Source organism: Camponotus floridanus, unplaced genomic scaffold (assembly GCF_003227725.1).
Source record: "Camponotus floridanus strain SB8 unplaced genomic scaffold, Cflo_v7.5 scaffold63, whole genome shotgun sequence".
NCBI classification, from domain to species: Eukaryota; Metazoa; Arthropoda; class Insecta; order Hymenoptera; family Formicidae; genus Camponotus; species Camponotus floridanus.
The window spans coordinates 868,045-888,868 of record NW_020229803.1 but is presented as its reverse complement, the minus strand read 5'-3'; the positions used below and the strand labels follow the sequence as shown (position 1 = coordinate 888,868).

The 20,824-nt window shown below is 29.2% G+C and overlaps 1 long non-coding RNA gene and 2 other non-coding genes across 3 annotated transcripts; 2 read left to right on the top strand and 1 right to left on the bottom strand.

Annotated features, from left to right (window-relative positions):
• The first annotated feature begins 470 nt into the window (after positions 1-470).
• On the top strand, positions 471-3,448 carry LOC109609883. The gene is made up of 3 exons (XR_002192480.2): positions 471-662; positions 1,849-1,974; positions 3,290-3,448. It is a non-coding gene; the product is annotated as an uncharacterized LOC109609883 (long non-coding RNA).
• A 9,759-nt stretch (positions 3,449-13,207) lies between these two features.
• On the bottom strand, positions 13,208-13,279 carry Trnam-cau. Its single transcript has one exon. It is a non-coding gene; the product is annotated as a tRNA-Met (tRNA).
• Positions 13,280-13,510: 231 nt separating this feature from the next.
• Positions 13,511-13,582, top strand: Trnam-cau. Its single transcript has one exon. It is a non-coding gene; the product is annotated as a tRNA-Met (tRNA).
• The last annotated feature ends 7,242 nt before the right edge of the window (positions 13,583-20,824 follow it).

Sequence of the window (20,824 nt, the reverse complement as noted above, 5' to 3'; positions counted from 1 at the left end):
CTATAACGGGTGGGCTGCTGGCTCGAGGCTTGTCCGTGGCGCTTGTCAAAACCAACTTATCGATCGCACTTGAATCGCGGTGCACGAGGCGCGAGATCTCGCCACTCGAGGACGAGGAGGATATTTCACTGCTATCGCTCCAACGTTGGCGTTAGTCATGAAATCCGAGGCGTGCTCGCGCGCGCGCGCGCACGCGAAAGAGGAATAGAGATAGAGAGAGGAGAGAGAAAGAGAGAGGAACGCGGAGAGACGATCGACGACAACCGACCGGGCCGATTCACCGAGAGGAACTGACCGGGCGGGCGGGCACGTTCGTTGTTTGTACGCGACCGTGCGCTCGGCAGTTTCCGCCGCGACTTGGCCGCGTTCGGGCTCGCTCGTGAATCGGGTCGAGTCGGGCGTCCTCGGCTTGGCTCGGCTCCGACGCGACAACCTCGAGGGAACCTTTGCTCGCGCGCGGGTCGAGGCCGAACGCGAAAAGCGAGGAGAGAGATGTTTCTTTTTTACAGAGAGGTGTTCCTCGGGAGAGGAATGGTAAATATTTTTGAGGTTGCGGCGTGCATTACGCTGACACGGGGGAAAAAAGTTTCGGGTAAACCGAGTGTCCGATTGTCAATGGATGCAGCCGTTTGAAATTGGCGCGTACAAAGCCATCGTGAAAGGTATTAGAAAACAATAAATTTATTATTTGTATTTATCGACGATATTGAATGATACAAATAACTGAAAAGGGATTTATAATTCACATCAATTATATTTGAGAATATCATCATCAATTTTATTTATCAATTATTGTCAAATGATTATCATATCAAATCTTTTTTTTTTCATAAAATACAGTATTTTTGAAAAAAAACAAACCTAATTTTTTTCAAAATTTTTTAAAAATTATTGTTAATATATTTTTTAAAATTATTGTTAATATATTTTTTTTTAATTATTGTTAATATATTTTTCTTAAATTATTGTTAATATATTTTTTAAAATTATTGTTAATATATTTATATTTTGATTATTGCAAGTTGATTTTCATTATTTCTTATTTTTTAGGTGACAAATTTAAATTAATCACTATTTTAAGTAGATCGCATTCCAATTGGATTTTATATGAAATTACTATGTTAATTACATAATTAATTATATATAAGTTCTATGAAACAAATTAAAATTGAGCTTGAGTGAATTGTCTTTATTATAGATACAAAAACACAGCTTATAATTTTTTAAAATACACTTTAATCACTTAATTTAACATGTAAAATACATAATATAATAAAAAAACTAAATTTCTTGTATTTTTAATTTACATTTTATCAAAAATAACTTTAATAGATTAATAAGACTTTTGAGCTTAAAATAATATCAAACACGATATAATTCGATAGAGAAATAATTTTCAATTAGATGCATAATAAAAATTTTTGTTATCCATCTAACTGAAAATTATCTGAATTATGTTACATTTGATATAAAAGTCTCATTAAAATTACATTTGAAAAAAGATAAGACTTTTAAAAGGTTTTTTTATTAATAAAAAATATGAAAAAAGTAATATTATATTTGAAAAATAATGCAAAAAATGGAGTGTTCTTTATTTTTTTAAAATATGTCTATTTTCAACATTTGTTTTCAATTAGAATAAAAGAAGACATTTTTTTATAGACACACATGTATTCGTATAAACTTTCTTACTCAAAATAATCGATATTATGACATTTACAATCTCTCAAAATATTTACTACTTCTCCTGAAACACCCTATATACGTCTGTTACATACCTCTGTAATCGTCGACCTTACTCGTTAACACTGCAACAATTCGTCACTCTCTGTTCTTCGTTAAATGAAGCTGTGGATGAACGGTAGACGGCGTCATTATTGATGAGCGAAGAAAAGCAGAAGCGAATCTCAATGTTCGCGGAGAGAGAATCTCGAGCCTTTCGAAGACCCGGTAGCCAGCGCGCAAAAATATACGGTACGATACCTTCATTTATGTATACACAGATACGGAGATGGAACAAGGGATAGAAAGCGAATGAAGAGAATAATCTCGTGTTACGCTCTCTCGAATTCGATATAAGATATTAAACGATTGATAAATGCACATCCATTCAGCCATCGTCGCGATGATGCTGTGTATTAAAAACACTGGCCACCCCATATATGTTATAATATGGTATTAAATAAAAATTTTAATTCCACACAGCAAGTTTTTGCAATATTTTTTCTACGAGAACTCATAATGCATTGAATGAAATATTTTTTATACATCGAAGGATTACTTTTCAATTGAATTTGACGTACAGTCAATATGCACAAATTTTAATAATAATATTTAATAATCATTTTAATAATAATATTTAATAATCATTTTAATAATAATATTTAATTTTAAGAATAATATTTAATAATAATATTAATAATAATATTTAAAAATATTTAATGTACAAATGTAACTGACTTACCGATATTTATAAAACTAATATTTTGTACTTGTATTAAACATGGGTTTTATATCAAATATGTATATCAAAATTTAATTGAAAAATAATCAATATAATTCAGCTCATTTCAAAGGAAAACAAATATTTCACAAGCTTAAGTTAAATACATTTCATAATTGTTTAAAAATATTACTACAGTTACAAATACATAATTTTCGAAGAATATGAATCATAACAAAATAATCAACTGGGACAACATCAAATTCTTATTCGTGTACGCCTTAAAGGAGTGGGCTTTAAAAAGGAACATGACGGATCAGTTACGTCAAAAGTTAATAATACATTTCGAGATTCATGAATTTAACATTGCGCAAGGCACTTTCAATCTTTTAAAATGTAAAGTTAATAATTAAATTGTGATTGTTAAAGTAAAAAAAATTTGCCCTTTAAAATTTAATTTAATTTAATCTGAAAATTCGAATCTTACATCGAATTAATTTATTTACATTACATTTTAAATGTACGACTTAAAAAATTCATGAAAATAAAAATTTTAATTCTACGGGACAAATCTTTAACTCACAAATTTATTATTAATTTTTTATTTTGAAGAGAAATACTTATACAAGAATATTTATACAATGTCAAATTTATTAATTTTGAAATATACTAGATTTTATGAATTTTTGATGCAATCGATCCGTTCAGTTTCTTCTTAAATTATGATCAGGAAGACGTTGTGCCGCATTTTTTTCTTTCTCTCTCTTTTTTATTCTCCTCTTTCTTTTTTATTCTTCCTCCTTTCTTATTTTTTCTCTTTCTTCGCATCCGGATCTTTTGTTTCAGATACTGGCTTTTGCCCTTTCCTAAATGTGTGGTACGCACATTTTTTTCTCCCCACCAGACTGGAAATGAGGAACGCCGAGAAGCAAGGCGTTTTGTCACCTTTGAACGAACGAAAAACATAACAGCTTCGTAGAGAATTGACAAAGCACATTTTCGAGAGTCAGCAATTAAAAGGTGAGTTTGTATGTTTCTTTAAAATGGAATAATATTCGAGCGTTGCTCCAAAATTTAAATGATGCAGCGATTTTCTTCTACTAGAGAAAGAATAAATAATAGCAATAATACAAGTTATCTCTTCGACAAAATATTTATTATCTTATAAACGCTGATAGAGTTAATTTCTTTATTACTCAATTGTTTGTGTTTAGAATTATTTCTATTTAAGGATGTTTTGTTTATACAATCCCAGCAAAAAGTAGCTGAAAATCAATATCGATGAATATCCACTTTTGGTGTATTTTGGGTAAGAAATTGTGCGGAATATTACAATTTAATATTATAATTAGCTACAGTGCAGAGATGTATTTTTTAATATTTATTGCGTTTTTACTGAAATATTCCGAATTTTGTTAATCGAAATGATTAACTTTTGGCAGAGAATTTCGCCTTGTGACAGATATATGGTTAACTTCATTGAATTATATTTAATATTTTTTTAACCAGTTAGTACGTGTATAATATTATTTGATAAAATATTTCCTCTGTATCTAAACTTTTGCAAATTTTAAATAAATTTTGAATATTATTTCCATGTGCTTTTGTCATTTGAATCGACGTGGTTACGTTTCCCATAAGAACACATGTTAATTCGATACAAATTAAAATCCTTATAACTTGTGAACGCTTTAGTGAATCGATTTAAAAATTGTACTGAATATTCTAAACATATGTAAGGACATTCTGTACAATTTTCATTAAATTCTTAATATTTTGAAAATTGGTACAAAACATCCTTAAAGTTACTTTCATGAGTTTTAAATATCGATATGCGCAGTCGGAGATATTCTTTTAACTAAAGGCTGAATCTATTGTAGATGGAAAAATTGATGATTTTTCAGAATTTTTTTAAATATATTAAATTTTGTAGCGTTTTATATATGCTTTTATTGAACGTTAATATTTTTACATACATTATTTTTACATACATACAATATTTTTAAAAATCTTGAAGATTTAGGTTTTTTGTTCAATAAGAGCCCCTTTGTGTGTTCAAAAAAACATGGTTTGATAATATGACATGCTGCTCCTCATATAATTATCTGAAAAAAGAAAATTCGAATTTTATTCCGTAGAATGTTTTTGGGATACTGAAGCTACTTCCATTAGAAAAAATTGAAGAATAACAAAATAGTGTCATTTTAAAATTAGGTATTTTAAGGATGTTTTGTATGTACAATCCCAGCAAAAAATAGCTGAAAATCAATATTGACGAATATATCCACTTTTGGCGTATTTTGAGTAAAAAATTGTGTGGAATATTACAATTTGATTTTAGCTGCAGTACAGAAATGTATTTTTTAATATTTATTGCGTTTTTACTGAAATATTCCGAATTTTGTTAATCGAAGTGATTAACTTTTGGCAGAGAATTTCGCCTTGTGATAGATACATGGCTAACTTCAATGAATTATATTTAATATCTTTTTAACCAGTTAGTAGTTGTATAATATTATTTGATCAAATATTTCCTCTGTATCTAAACTTTTGCAAATTTTAAACAAATTCTGAATATTATTTCCATGTGTTTTTGTCATTTGAATCGACGTGGTTATACGTTTCCCATAAGAACACATGTTAATTCGGTGCAAATTAAAATCCTTATAACTTGTGAACGCTTTAGTGAATCGATTTAAAAATTGTACTGAATATTCTAAACATATGTAAGGACATTCTGTACAATTTTCATTAAATTCTTAATATTTTGAAAATAGGTACAAAACATCCTTAATTTTAAAATACAATTCTCTTCAATTTGAAAATATTCACGAATAAAGAATGTTATTTATCATTGTTACGAATCATTATATTTATCGTTAAAATAAAAAATTCTCGACGGAGAGAAAAATTTTGAGCATCGAATCGGTTGGGTAACGTTAATCGGCGAGATAAAATCTAGACAAGCATTATTTCTTTTATAATAGAGGACTTAAATTGCATAGAACAATTTATGATAACATTCACAGATATCGACGAGAGTTTTAAAGGTCTATTGTTAGACTGATTAAATTAGCGATATGTGATATGATAAGCGTTTAATGCATATTTCGGCTATTGCTCACTGGAATGGTAGAGAATGATGTAGCGTTTATATTTAACGTCCCACAATGAAGAAACATTTTATTTTAATCTGCTGAATCATTTCCCGATAATTTTTCGTCTCTGCGTTTCTCTTCATTGAATTACGCTTATCCGACCGACTACCGGGCCTATCGCAGGTCTCGTTCGCGGTTCGATATGTATCAAATATATTTGACATTCCGAGCACTTCCGCTCGTTGCACCTCGCATTTTGATTTCGGATAAAAAAAAAAAGATTACTATTACGAGCTCCGGACGTGCTTTACGCCGTTCGCATAGCAATTGTCGTGGCCGTCCATTGCGTTTTCGAAACTCAACTTTCTACCGATTCGCGTTTAGGGAACGACAATCCGCGTGTTCGCCGGACCGCGAAAAATTTCGATCGGAAAGAAGAAAGTCAACGAAAGTGATCTTCGACAGGTCGACTTCCGCTCAATCGGTTTTATTCCTATTCTCGTCGCGTTGTTCGACGAAAGTGACACGTACTGTAAATACACGTTCTCGGTCCTCGGCAAGCGTCGCGAAATCTGCTTATTCACGGAATAGTCGTGGTAGAAAGGATCATCTTATTATATCTCTTCTCGTTAGAAAAGCGAAATAAGTCGCGATGTAGAAAGTATCGAAAAATATACCTCGACGCATGTGTTGAGATTAGTTTGATCTTTATTCCCGAAACGTTTATTGCGTTGCTTATCGCGTATCGATTAATATGTATAATTGAACTTTGTACGTGTTATCTCGACTCGAAACGGTTTCTCAAGAAATTACACGCGTGATTTGTGTGTAAAGATTTTTTTATTTGTTTTTTTATAATTTAATATAAAAATATTAATTGTGTTATATACGCTTTAGAGAGGAATATTAAATAAAGATAAATAGAAAAAAGAGAAAATAAAGAATGTTAAATGATATGTAAACGTTACAATTTTTAATGTGATACATTTTTAAAGAAATTTACAGATAACTTTCAATCAACGTAACAAAATAATATAAATTAATTGTAGAAAAAGTAAATTAAGGATTCAATCTACTCTACACTGAGAAAAAAATCTGGTTGCATTAATTAGAATTCTGGTAGATTCAACCAGTATGTCTATTGGAAAATGGACGAACCAGAATTCTTATAGGAATTACCAGATGAATCTGAATAATTTCTTCCTGTTAAATTTACCAAATTTTCTGGTTAATAATATTAAACTCACCAGCACCAGTCGTCTAAAATTTTTTCCATCTAATCTCAAAAGTCTGTTTAATATTCTGAATTCCAACAAAATTATTGGATAAATTCAATCCAGATTATTGAATAAATTATTTTAAATTCAGTTTGTTAGAAATTAAACTGATAAACAGTGATGCAAGAAGAGCATGCAGCTCAAACACACACAATCAGAGAACTAGCATCCTCTTTTTGGCACTACTGCTCGTAAGAGAAAAAAATATACTTTGGATTTAATGTTAATACTAGTTCTTTATATACATTTGATGGCAAATATTGAATACGAGTTAAGTTAAGAGTGGCAAAGAAATTAATGCAACAAGAAATTTTATAGATTCAACCAGAAAATACTAACCAAATCCTTATAGTCAAATCTATTAAACGTTCTAGTTATAAAAAATCGAGTCTTATCATGATAACTAGAAATTCTTGTTTGATTTAACCAAAATGCCTTCAATCATATACGTCTTCTTGGTACAATCAAACGATTTTTCTCAGTGTATTTATTTTTATTTATTTATTTAGTGTCTTAACAAAATATTCAATTTTTATTATTTTTCTGATCTTCAAGAAATAAAAGTATTTTAACAAAATTGAAATATCTAATTTTATATAAAAATATTTTATATAAAATGTTTATATTTTATATAAAATATCTAATTTTATATAAAATGACACTACATTTTATGATTTCTTTCCAATGAAATTCGATTCATGCATTTTTTAATACGCTACAAAAAAACACAAAAATAGAAATTTAAAAATTTTGACGTATTATTTAAAATAAAAACATATGTATGTCAATAAATACATATACAAAATACTAAAAAAATCAATTTCTAACAAAAATATCTAAATATCAAATTTTTATATTGTTAAAGTAGATTAGGCCTTGATCCTCTGAATCTTGATTGCTAATAGAAAAACTGATTTCCCTTTCTTCAAAGTCCTCAAATCTCGATTGGTCACGTATGCACATTGTGTACATTCATAGCTGAAGGTTCGAATCGTGTAGAAACGACAGTGAGATCATTATAAAGTAATAATTGTACATGGAATTTATACGAGCACGACGCGCCGTATAATAACGCGCCTCAAACTTCTCCCTCGCCTACTAATCTAAATCTCGAAACGCGACATTCTCGGATGAGTTCCACCTGCGTTGATGTATGCGCGCGGTGGATTAGTCATGCGGCCTCCGAGAGTGCGTCGAAATAGAACGCTTAGTCAGACGTCACCAGGAACTGCATCGAGGGAGTCACCGGCCCGTAGCAGCTTCCACCCCATAGCCATCTTACTTTGTTACGCTTTGCGTGCTCTTGTTCTCGACATTTCACAAAGATCTATAGAATTCAGAGACCGAGATCGTGCCGAGTAGTAAAAATCGAAGAGTTTCAATTTTATACGGGATACATTCATAACACAGGCCTGCAAAAAAGGGAGTCAAAATTTCTTTTTAAGATGCAATAGTGATTTTTGATGTAATTTTGTGCGCTGAATCCGAATCTGGGCGCCGAATTTGCGTAGCACGTCAGGTTTTTGAGTTATTTGTAGTTGAATAGCCCAAAAATCGCTATTTTGGTCATTTTCATGAATTTATTGTGAGTAAACCAAATTTTTTGAAATATTTCTGTCAATGGCATCGTATAGTATTCACTTTCATCTTTCGAATTCACTTTCGATTACCCTGCCGCACGATTTTTTTTCGCTCAGATATACAAGTTATAAGACTGGTCATGCATAGGGATTTAATAAGCCATTCTAAATCAACCGTGCCACTTCTCTATCTCACTACGAATCAAAATTAGGGTAAAAATATTTTTAAATACCTTCTGTCACCTTTTGAAATTAAAAATGGCGCATCCAATATGGCGAATAGAATCACAATAAAAAGGCATAAAATTTAGAAAAATTTATCAAAATGTGTAACAACTGTATTAGACATTTCTTTACAATATTATTTGGCCAACCGAACCTGACATATGTCAGTTTTTTCAAATTTCAAGATCATGAATCATGGATCTACCATATTGATGTCTATATAAATTTTCTTTAACGTAAATTTTTTTACAATGTCATACTTATATATCTCAGCGAAAAAAAATCGTGTAGCGGTAATCGAAAGTGGATTTGAAAGGCGAAAGTGAGTATTATACGATGTCATTGGCAGAAATATTTCAAAAAATTTGGTTTCCTCACAATAAATTCATGAAAATGGCCAAAATAGCGATTTTTGAGCCATTCAATTACAAATTACTCAAAAACGTGACGTGCTGCTACGCAAATTCGGCGATCAGATTCGAATTCAACTCACAAAATTACGTCGGAAATCACTATTGCATCTTAAAAAAAAAAACCTCGCAGGTCTGTGTAATGTATTTTTCAATTACATAGATTGCCCTAAAGTGGCGCGATTCTGTAAAATTATGCTGTAGATTCTGCAAAATATTTGAAATTTTTTTTAAAATTACAATAGAAATTTCGCAATTTTCTTAAATTGAAAAAATGGAGCAAAACATGATTTTGATTTACAAATTTATTAGTCCTACATGCTTTCATTAGTCGCATCTTTAAATGAGATGTATAAGCAAAAGGATATTTTTTTGTCTGTAATTGACTATATTTTATCGAAAGAAACTATAAATCTTTTTTAATTTGTAATTTCTATAATTTTTATTTTGATTTATCTTTTCACGCGGAACGATTAAAAATTCGTAGATAATGTTATGCTGGATAATGTTAACGGTAGCGGTAATCGCGTGATGGCTGGCATGTATGTAGGAGAGCTAGTTCAAGATCTCCGATCTTAAAAGGAAAGCGCACACCTGGATCGCGCGAGATGTTTATTTGTATCTGCAAAGTGGCTTCGATCGGTAGGCAATCTGTTGCTGTAGAGACTCTCAATAGTAAATTGCGAATTATTCGAAATATTTTCGAAGTATAAAGAAATAAATCTAAGATATCAATTCGACAATATGAAAAATCAGCACACTTAAAATATCGTACAAACATTTAATTACAATTTTTCTTTTAAATTATTTTTGAATTATATTATTATAATATTCTGTTACAATGTATTCTGTCATTAGTAATAGCATCATATTCAATAATTATGATAACGAATAGTAATAATAAATGGTAACAGTTAGAGATAAAAAATCATTTTTTTCTAATAGAAGACAAACATATCATTATTTCTTTTAATATTACTTTTTCATAATTTTTATTAATATAATTTTAAAAAACCAAGTTTTTATATTTTTAATTTATTTTTTTTCAAAAATAATTTTAGTGAATTAGTGAGACTGAAAATTATTCAAATTATATCCTGTTTGATATTATTGATATTATTTCAAAAATCTCATTCTGTTAAAATTATTTAAAAAAATATCTAAATGAAAAATATAAAAACTTTAGTTTTTTTATTATATTAATGTAGTAACTAGAATATGTTTTTGAAAATTACAAATTGTGATTTTATATCAAATATAAAGACAATTTATTCAAGTACAATTTTAATTTATTTTTGGAGAATTTATCTCATTAAAAATAGTAATTAAATTATACAGTCAATTGAAATGCGATTTATATTTAAAACAGTGGTAATATTCGTTCAAATCATCTATCAAAAATATATTTAAAAAATCAACAATTAAATCAACTTGTAAATAAAATAATAAAAATAATAAAAATAATAATTAAAATAATTAAAATATGAAGATATTAAATATTTGAAAGAACAAAAGTTTAGAAAAAAATAAAGTTAAATTTGTTGTTTTTTCTACAAAAAAACTGTATTTCATGAAAGAAAACATTTTGTTTTTTTCTATAACATATGTGTATATGTGTGTATTTATATCTTTATTAATAGTATATATTATTCAGATAGTATATTTCCATTATTATGATTCGCATCGAACGAACGTCTCTATCCAGCAATTGAATGTACCATCTCTCAATTTAATATTCGAATCAGACATATAATCGACTGAGGAGTCCTTGAATAACGCGTGGGTGGATAGTTTTATCGACAAAGGAAGTTCTTCGCGCGAACCTTCTTGCCACAAACACATGTAATAGTAGTGAACTCGCATATGTAGAAGCAAATGCTGTCGTGTACGCGTTCGATCGCGTTGATATTCCACTTTGGCAACTAGATGCGAATGGGTGCCGTGAATTCATGCGCCTTATAAGCCAGGCATCATTGTGTTACAATGATGGTTGCACGCGCGACGTCGACCATTCGCTTTCTATTTTGCCTCTTTTCGTTTCTATTTACGTATGATTTATGCGACATCGTGCGCTGTTGTACACAACATCGTGTCATTCGCATACCAAAAAATACCTTTGCATATGCATACAAGAGCATTGAAAACGTCACGCGCGATCAGCTGCGATAAAATTTGAGCAACCTCGCGAATAAAATGCACGAAAATTAAGGTTGCACGAGATACCAAGATTAGTCTTAATATTGTCTTGTCTTGTCTTGAATTTCAAGACAAGTTCAAGACAAGATTTTTAATTAGTTATCAAGACAATACCAAGACTAAGACTGTCAATATTATTAGTCTTGTCAAGAGTATTGGTTCTCAAAAAAACTAAAATATTTGTATTTGTGTAATGAAAAAAAATCACTATATACAAATTTAAAAAAATTTTATTCAATAAAAGCATTTATATTAATAAATAATTTACAAACATTGAATATTAATACAATATAACAATTTTATAAATTAGAAATCAAACTCGCAAATTTTAGACATTGAAGAGCATTTCACCCAGGAATTGATGCACATTAGTGCTTTTAAAGATTTACTTTGTAATCTGGTTCTATTTTTTGACATAGTCAGAGTTCCTATTGAGAAGAGTCTTTCTACTGGCACGGACGAGGCAGTTGAACTTAAAATGTCTCGAGCCATTTTTGACAATGTGGGATAAATATGAACTTGACTTTTTTACCACTCCAAAATATTTATATCTGCACATTTCCTTGGAGCCTGTAAATAGTTGTTAATTTCTGTTTTTCATGAAACAGTAAATGTTTTTTTAAGTAAATAAACGGCATTTATATCAATTACATAGTAATAATTATAATTAAAATATAATACAATAGTAATAATTATTTCAAATTATATTACAAAAATTATGTTAATTATTATTTAAGTAATTTTTTAATATTAAATAAAAAATTGTTAATAAAATCGAGACAAGACAATACAAGACGAGATTTTTGCTACCGATATTCACTCAAGACCAAAACAAGATTTAAATTTTTGAAAATTTTCAATACCAATACAATATTTTTACGAATATTGTCTTGTCTTGGGTCTTGTGCAACCCTAACGAAAATGCCATCGGTCGTTTACCGTATATTCGATCGATAATTAGCGAGAAGAAAAAGAGAGAAAGTATAATTAAGATAGTCATTTATATAAAAGTAATCTAAGAATAAGATAAAAGCAGAGAAATGTCAATTACGTGAGCAGCTGACATCAATTTCATCAATGTTGGATAACTTTAATTATAACTTTGATTCCTCTTCTATACCGCTAATTCTAGTCTTAGGAAGAGGCGAGGATTCAAATGAATTAAAGTTAGAAATAAATCTGTCTTAGATTGATAATTTAAGCAAGAAAAGATGGTGTGTATCGATCAGACATGCGATGGACTTTACGACACCGAATTATGTCCATGAACTCGGATGAACCTCTGAACTCGCGTCGTCTCGACTCCCTCACAGTCAACGACAATGATGAAGGAATATGCTGGGCATTCGTGCGTGTTCCATGCACGGCATCATGCGACCGCTATCGAGATTACGGGACTTCAGTACATTAGGTACGTCATGTCATTTCTTTTCCACAAATTGCCGAAATTTCACGACAGTGAAGTTACGATGTAAAATATTTCGACGTCAAATAAAAATATTTTAGTGAAAATATTTTAATGAATATTATAAAATTATTTTAATGAAAATAATTAAATATTAAATAATTAAATATTTTAATTAAATATTTTTAATTAAATATTTTTAATTAAATACATGCTAAAATATTTCGAATATTTTAATTTAAAAAATATTCTCTCTAAATATATTTCGAGATCTTTTGTGTGTGAATATTTTAATAAAAATAAATTTTCCCTCTAAATATGTTTCAAAATCTTTCGATTATTCTAATGAAGAAAATATTCTCTAAATATGTTTCAAAATGTTTTGAATATTCTAAAAAAACATTCTAAATATATATTTCAAAATATTCGTTGAATATATATAGGAATAATTTTAAATATTTTTCTGAGTTTAACCACATTAATTTCATTAGACTATTATTTAATTTTACGATTTTTTATATATTTCAAAATTTATTTTCTTAATTATCTTTATTCAAAAAGCAAAAAGTAATCTAGCAGAACGTGGTTTCGATCCACGGACCTCTGGGTTATGGGCCCAGCACGCTTCCACTGCGCCACTCTGCTGTTGGATTGCACCCCTGTATGGGGTGAATAAGAGTAAGTTTATTTTTTTTCATCTACAATTCACTATTTTACCTCGAAGGGAGTGACGATTTTTCTAATTAATAAAATTGATGTTGAATACAATAATGCTATATCCAATTAGAACCTTGAAGACAAATTATTTTTTTTAACCACTACAAGGTTCTTTATCGAATACCTTAACACATAGTTACAGGGGAAGAGAATTCAACAAGCAGAGTGGCGCAGTGGAAGCGTGCTGGGCCCATAACCCAGAGGTCCGTGGATCGAAACCACGCTCTGCTAGATCAGTTTTTTTTTGTCCTTGTAAACATGCATTTACATATGGACAAAATATAAAACAACAAAATATAAAATAAATATTTAGTTATATGTTCTTATTTAAATTCCATAAGTATTATCTGCAATACATTACGTATTATTTTATAAAGAAATCATTTTATATCAAAATTAATTACATTTTTTTATCGCATTTATTTTATTGAAAATTTATTAGTTTTTATTAAAATTATTGTCTATGTGCATATATTGATTTATGCGAATTCTCAATAATAATATTGCAACACTATAAAATTGAGCGGCTTTTAAATTAATTGTTAATATGAATTATAATTTCTGAATTAATAAAATTTATATAAATTAGAAAATCTTTTTTAATCTTTTTTAAATATCTTTAAAAGACAAGTAAAAAATTAACTTTTTTTTTTTTAATTTTTTAACTTCTGGTAAAGAAATATCTTCTAATTTCAAAGCTTGTTAATTTTATAAATATGTATAAAAACTATATATTAAATAAATTGCTCAGCTCTAGTTGTTTGGCTATCGCCTTCTCGGGCCTTTTTCATTAGTTCATACTTGATTATTTCTTCAGTCACTCTCAAAAATATGATTAATTGTACTAATCAATATAGAATATGACGATTGTGCAATCCTTTTAATCGCATAGGATGCAGATTTTTTCGTATGGCAATGGAAGAACAAATACAAAAATTATTCGAATGCGATTCGCTTAGCATTCAAAAATTATGCGAGTTTATCTGATACACATTTGATAGATATTACAATGTACAGGATGTAAATAACTTTATTTACTAATTGAATGCGTATATCAACACTGCAACCGACATTTCATTCATAATCAGAAAATAATAAAATTATATTAGTTTGTTACGTAATATTACGTGAGTCATCATAATAGATATAACAAAATTTAATCATTTCAAGCAATAATTTTCAACGTGATTCCAACACAAATTTATATATTATTATATATTAATATATATATATATATATATATATATATATATTAATATAAAAATTTATATATTATTATATATTAATTTATATATTATTTATTATTATATTATTATATATATTATTATTATTAATAGAAGAATCAATATATATTATATCTTTTTGTTATCAGGATCAAATAATTATCGCCCCAATACATATCGTAGCAATTGCCTCGGGCTTGTAATAGTGATAGGGAATGATCGCATTTCGAAAAGCACACTACCTGCTTGCTTGTTCGAATGTCATTGCCCGAATCATTTCAAGGCTGTGTCATGTAAACATTTGACCACAAGGACGAACGCCGCATATCATACAACTAATTTGATTATGAAATTAAAATTTTCAATGTAGCAAGCACATGATAAATTTAGCGCATAAATCCCATGATTATTTATTATTAATAATGGATATATTAATAATAAATTTACAACGCAATATGTTTTTTTTTTTTATTATTTTGATTAAATAACTACCAACGCGGGACGCTTATCGTTTATTGCAGATGTTAATCAATTTTATGATAAAATGTACATTAATTACAATAATTATATAAAATAATCACATTTTAGAGAATAATATAAAGCAAGCTAGTCATTCGCTCGAGTCTCGTCACATGAATGACACAAATTCCATGACTTGTAAACAATAAGATGCTATGCCTCAAGGACGTCTTATACCGAGTGATAAATAAATCGTTATTATCGCGAAATATTTAATACGCTACAAATAAAATTTGCGGAATATTTTATTCCTTGAATTTTAAATTAATTATTAACAATTTATAATTTAATTTATAATTTTATTTCATTAATCCTTAAGACTTAATAATTGTACTTGGCTGATAATCTTCAACGATTCATTCACAGTAAAAAATTTTGTGTTAAATTTAACATATTTCACATGTCCCAATTTATCCACTCTAATTTTAATGTTAATTTAACAGAAGGCAAATATGTAAATAAATAACATACGTAACATGTTTAAAAATTAACACAAAAGTGTAACACTTAAATTTTATCTAGAAATAAAGTTTATGTTTAATTAACATATTTATAATGTTAAATTTAATTAAAAGAAAATGTTATTCTTACATTTTTATGATAAATAACAGAAGAGATATGTCGATTTAACATATGGAAACTGTTATAGAGAGAAAAATAACACAACTTATCTGTTCATTTTAACATATAACATATTTCATCAAAAATTCATGCATTTACATATTAATTGTGTTGTTTTAACATTTAGAAACGATGAATATTAACTCAACGCAGAAATGTCAAAATAACGCAACGATAATATGTTACATTAACATAAGAGTATGTTAAAAATTTAACACAAATATTTTTACACGAGAAAATTTTAACAGAAATACAAAATGTTTTTTACCGTGTAATGGATATACATAAATAATGTATTTTCTTTGATTAATCCTGTTAGCCATGTGTGTTAATGATAACATTATCTAGAGTTCTCATGGTACAAGATTTGGATTATTTTTTTATCATACATACACAGAAACATTTTCTAATATTAGAGAAACATGCGCGAACACAAATCGGCGATGTCGAGACTGACCTTGTTGAATCGTACGTATTTATGCGTCCGATTTCGCGACTTTGAAGTCATTCTGGTTGCAAAGCGACCGAAGATACTCGTATTTTTTTTTTATCGTCGTGACATTTGAGATAAAACAAGAGCAATTTGGCGAATGGTTGGATTTCATCTTACAATCTTATGGCTCTTAAGTTAGATTTTCTCTTATTAATACACCGACTTATATTGCTATCACCTTGAATGCGAAATCTATACGCTTTGATGTTTAATGTTTCTAAAATGTGTCAATAATATCCCGACATTCAAATTATACTGTGCTATTTACGAGAATTGCTAAAAATACCTGTAACTTAAACATCAGAAAAGATAACTAAAAACGTTTAAAATATGCCTGAAAGATGTTCGAAAGAATAAAATTCTTTCCAGACGTTTATTCTGCGAAAACTCGCTGCTTTAAATTTCATTTCTTCCCATCCAACACAAAACAAATCTTTTAAATGACAAGTTTCAAAGAATTTTCTCTTTTTGATTCTCTAAAAATTTGTTTATTTTTACTTTCTTGTTTAACAACAATTAAATTTATGTTCAATAGAGAATATATTCAGAAAGAAATAATATAAAATTCTAGTTTTTATCTAAATTTTCTCATGTAAAAACTAATTTTCTATTTATGTAAAACATTTCTATTTATGTAAAACATTTTATCTCAAATTTTTTTATTAATCGTACAAAAATTTTACTAAGAAATTAGGTCGTTATGGTTTATGAATAATAATTATGGAAGAAACATGAAATGACACGACTAGATGCATACAAAACATTTATCAAGCTGTCTACGAATTTGCGGTTATACTAACATAAATACGACAAAATCACACATTTTCTTTCTTGTTTACACTAGTTAGCTGCACTAATTAAAGTAATACGAGAATCTGATCTATTTCTACGTGAAGCTATAATATTCTGCGCTTATATATTTTTCGCGAATTAAACTTTAACAAAGTGAAAGAAAATAGTAAAATTTTATTTAATCTTAAACAAAAATTTTCGATAGAAATTTAATCTCTAAATTATTAGAAAATTTAAAAAATTTAAAAAGTTTAAAAATTTTTAAATTAAAAAAAATTTTAAATTTAAAAATTCAAAATTTTAAAAATTGTTAAAAAGATGGCATTTAGTTGAATTCTTACCAGAAAGAGTGGTTTGCTCACATCTTTTAGAAAATTTGCAAGAAGGAATATATATTTTTGATGTGTATACTCTATCTGTTTTGTGTAGTATCATTTACTATTTACTCGATTACGTACTGAAAGTTTGATTCCACCCGCACGTGTTTCGTCGTAAGTAACGGCGATTTACGATACATCCGGAATGTGCGGTCGAGGACATTGTATTGTCAAGGAGGCTACTCGTGGTCTTATTAACATTCCACACGGGGCTGACATATCGACGATTTTGTCGTCGCGCGATCTTTCCATTCTTCTACTCGAGTTTTGTCAATTAACTTGTCAATATAATCCTCTTATAAATTTTTATGAAAAGGAAAATAGCATTACCTCTGATTTGAAAAGTGAAAAATTTTTTGTCGTCAAGGTATTGTTCAAAAATTATTATTTTCCCACTTATCAGATTTTTTTAGACATTTAAATAATTAAGGCTTTGTATGTACAATCCCAGCAAAAAGTAGCTGAAAATCAATATTGACGAATATATCCACTTTTGGTGTATTTTGAATAAGAAATTGTATGCAAAAATTTTATTTTCAATCACTGGTCACTAAAAGATTTCTATAAAGGAAAATTAGTCTAATCTTTATCTTCTTATATTCGTAAGAAAGATTGCCATCACTTATATAAAATAGCAATTTTTATATTTTCGCAAAATGTAACAAATAAAAAAATGTAAAGTTTTATTTAAAAATAAAATTTTAAGGATGTTTTGTTTATACAATCACAGCAAAAAATAGCTGAAAATCAATATTGACGAATATTCACTTTTGGTGTTGAGTATGAGAAATTGTGTGGAATATTACAATTTGATCTCAGCTACAGTGCAGAGATGTATTTTTTAATATTTATTGCGTTTTTACTGAAATATTCCGAATTTTGTTAATCGAAATGATTAACTTTTGGCAGAGAATTTCGCCTTGTGACAGATACGTGGCTAACTTCATTGAATTATATTTAATATCTTTTTAACCAGTTAGTATTTGTATAATATTATTTGACCAAATATTTCCTCTGTATCTAAACTTTTATAAATTTTAAACAAATTTTGAATATTATTTCCATGTGTTTTTGTCATTTGAATCGACGTGGTTACACGTTTCCCATAAGAACACATGTTAATTCGATACAAATTAAAATCCTTGTAACTTGTGAACGCTTTAGTGAATCGACTTAAAAATTGTACTGAATATTCTAAACATACGTAAAGACATTCTGTACAATTTTCATTAAATTCTCAATATTTTGAAAATAGGTACAAAACATCCTTTATTTCTTCTTTTGCATGATCAATATTTAAACAATTTTTCAGCAGACTCTGAGGAAAGTATAATATCTATAATGATATATCTATAATTGCGATAACGAATTTAATAAATCTTTCTTTTGTCAAAGAAAATAATTGTCTCAGTCTGCCTTCGCATTTAGAGCTAAATATGACCATTTGATTTTGAATTCAATACAGTATGCGATTTTTAAATGAGATAATACTTCGAGATCAGAAGCCCATGTTTAACTGCGACGTATAAATTCGCAAGATTATCCATCTCATTGTTATACTTATCAATACATAAAGTGCAAAATGCTGCTTCTGTATCGATAAGATAACAATTGATGTAAGAAATGAAAATCGACTGTACTCAGTTGCAAGAGATTATCTTACATGGAGACTAAAACTAATTTCCTGTCACGATATCGTGACTCGTGTCGTCAACTTGTGGTGTGACCGTTATGCAAACTTTTCTCAGAGTTACATAAGAACATACGTTGCAATTTTTTTCTCAAATTCACCGTATAATTATGATCGATAGAGCCAAACCCGCGGCATTTCAATTTTGGTCGACCAGGTAGACGCGTGTCTAGGCAAATGATTACGTAAAGGTGGCAAGTAAAACTGTTTCACGTGATATTTGCCTTAAGATCGTCTCGTCTTGATTTACTCATTAAACTATCACGGCTACTGCAACACCTCTTAAAGACGTGCGTGGTGTAATTATTAATTACTAATTAACATTAATTCTTTTTTTCTTCATCACTCTAGTCACCGCTTTAGAAAGTAGTTTAACCCTAGTCCTAATTAAAATTATAGAGTGTCAACTGATTGCTTCTTCTATGACTGAGGTTGTTAATTAATATGCTCGACAAGATACTCACAAGAATAAAGGAACATTGAAATCGATCACGGTAATCGAGAAGATGAACCGCAATAACCAATGCTGCCCGTCCGCGATAAATTATTTGCTCTAGACTGTCAGTCGATCGGAATTTATTTCATAGGAAGATTGGTTCCTGATTACGATACCGTACCGTTATGCACGCAACTTAATCGCGGTTGGCACGTGTGGTTCTGAAGCAAAAAGTACTTTTATTGTTCTTAGATTCTTCACGAGATCACTAGTATTCCAATCAAGATAAGAGAAAGATACGAAGTCTTGGCAGAATATTGAGATAAAAATTATTACAATAATAATACGAGGGTGGTTTGAAAAATCCGTGCGAAGTCAGAGAGGCACCACTGATGTGTATCGAGGTTATTTTCAGTTAGTAGCATCTCTTGGAAGAACACACACCAAGTTTCAGCCAGATCGGTCTATTTCTCTGTGTTTGACGTTCGTTTGAATCGAGGAAGTCGAGTGATTTTCAGAAAATGGATGAAAGAGAATTGGGCCGCAAAATTGATGGAGTTAAGGTTCCAACTCGTTTAGCATCACCCCTATTCTTTAGATTTGGCTCCCTGGGACTACTACTTGTCCCCCAATATAAAGAAATGGCAGACGGGAAGGAGATTTTATTCAAACGAGGAGGTGATTGCCGAAACGAATGCCTATTTGGCTGGACCAATCCTATTATTCGGAAGGGATCAACAAACTAGAGCAGCCTAAAAGGAGACTACGTTGAAAAATAAAAAAGGCTTATCCCGAAAAATTAAATTTAGTTTTTGCACGGACTTTTCAAACCACCCTCGTATTAGGGTTGCACGAGATATCAAGATTAGTCTTGATATTGTCTTGTCTTGTCTTGAATTTCAAGACAAGATTTTTAATTAGTTATCAAGATAATATCAAGACTAAGACTGTCAAGATTATTAGTCTTGTCAAGATTATTGGTTCTCAAAGAAACTAAAATATTTATATTTGTAAATGAAAAAAATCACTATGTACGAATTAAAAAAAATTTTATTCAATAAACACATTTATATTGATAAATTTAAAAACATTTAATATTAATACAATATAACATTTTTATAAATTAGAAATCAAACTCGCAAATTTTCGACATTAAAAAGCATTTTACCCAGAAATTGATGCACATTAGTGCTTTTAAACATTTACTTTGTAATCTGGTTCTATTTTTTGACATAGTCAGAGTTTCTATTAAGAAAAGTCTTTCTACTGGCACAGACGAGGCAGTTGAACTTAAAATGTCTCGAGCCATTTTTGACAATGTG